The following is a 1,785-nucleotide window of genomic DNA, read 5'->3' as shown; positions in this document are numbered from 1 at the left end:
CTCAAAAACGTAATCCTTCATGTAACTCCTTGTGACAGAACCAAACAGACTCACAAAATCACCACCATAGTCCCTCCATGAAAACAACACTTCCATAAATCTTCCCTTCTCAACATCATTGTAAACCAATATTACCACCATAAAAATCGTGAAAACCGCCACACACTTTCAAATGCCATCACAATACCAACAACCAGCAGAACCTGCAGAATAATGAGTTCATTTGAAAACAGAACAAGGATAGAAGAAATAAATATGAACCATTCATTTGCGTCACGCACATGCCGACGATGCAACCACGCCTAACACAGCCTCACCATTAAAACATACTACAAAACCTGCACAGTCAAGGGTATGGAACAAACGCTGCTGCTTTGAGCACAACACTTTTCAACAACGGTTTAAGTTATGGCTCTTGCTATGAAATTAATTGTGCAGGTGACCATAAATGGTGCCTTCCTGGCTCCATTGTTGTCACTGCTACCAACTTCTGTCCACCAAACAATGCCTTGCCTAATAATGCAGGAGAAAGGGAGGTATAAGGTTCACTATCAATGGACATTCTTACTCCAACCTTGTTCTTATCACAAACGTTGGTGGTGCTGGTGATGTGGTTGCTGCTTCCATCAAAAGGGTCAAAAAACTGGTTGGATTTCTATGTCAAGAAACTGGGGACAAAACTGGCAAAGCAACATTTATGTTAACGGTCAAAGCTTGCCTTTCAAGGTTACAACAAGTGAAGGTCGAACTGTGGTCTCCAATAATGTTACTCCAGCTACATGGTCTCGATGCCTTCCATCGAAATCCCAGTCGCATATTCACAACCAACAAACATAGTTCCGCAGCAGACATCACCCACCCATGTCATTAAACTCCTCCATGAGTAGAACCTTCAGACACCATAACGCTCCATGACACTGTAACAAGCACCACCACACGTACCCATCAACCTTTATTCTAACCTCCAAAATTCAACCACAACTGAACAACACAATATCGAGATAAATAAAAATCCAGAAAATTAGAAGAAGACGAAGAAAGAACGAGGGAAAGGAACGAAATCATCGTCAGTTTCAACATCCGAACCGCTCATAACCACCGGGTGAAACCACCCATAAACCACTTTCTTCAAGTTGACCGCAAGCCACACCGCCGCTTGGAATACCCAAACCCCACCATTAACAAGCTTCCGCCGTTGACGGTTTTCGGCGACAATCAGGGATCGGCGAAGTAGAGAAGCTTGTAGGAGTGAGAGATTTATAACAGAGTTGAACAAAGTTTCACGAGGGACTAGGTGAATCTGAAAAAAGAGGAACCAGGCATTGAGTTTTGCTTTCTCTTTCTGAAAGAGGAGCCGTTTGAGGAACGATAAAGAGGAGGTTGGTTTACTTTTTCCTTCTTTCAATGCATTGCCACGTGTCCCTTTGTGATAGGTTGGTCCTGGATTTCAAGATAAATGGTGGATGTGGTGCACCATCCCACCCCATTTTTCAGATCCATTCTCTTATATTATTATTTACTTACTTATTTAATTTAGGTTATATTTGCTTTATTTTGTGATTTTTTTATGCGATTGGGCTTTATGCCCATATTTTTCCATTGACACCCCATTTCCATGAGTAAACCGTCATCATTTAATGCATTTTTTGTTATAGTTAATTAATTAATTACAATTTCTTTGATGAAGACATTTAATTCTCATTTAATTAGTAAATTACTTGACGATTGGTTTGATCGATTTTCATGTGTTGGGTATTTTATTTAGATATTATCTATCCACGTTCA

General features: G+C 40.3%; 1 pseudogene; it reads left to right on the top strand.

The window, feature by feature from the left end:
• The first annotated feature begins 338 nt into the window (after positions 1-338).
• Positions 339-837, top strand: LOC127122386 (expansin-A1-like; annotated as a pseudogene).
• The last annotated feature ends 948 nt before the right edge of the window (positions 838-1,785 follow it).

Source organism: Lathyrus oleraceus, chromosome 2 (genome assembly GCF_024323335.1).
Source record: "Lathyrus oleraceus cultivar Zhongwan6 chromosome 2, CAAS_Psat_ZW6_1.0, whole genome shotgun sequence".
NCBI classification, from domain to species: Eukaryota; Viridiplantae; Streptophyta; class Magnoliopsida; order Fabales; family Fabaceae; genus Lathyrus; species Lathyrus oleraceus.
Note: the sequence above shows the minus strand (reverse complement) of the source record. Positions and strands in the feature narration are given on the sequence as shown.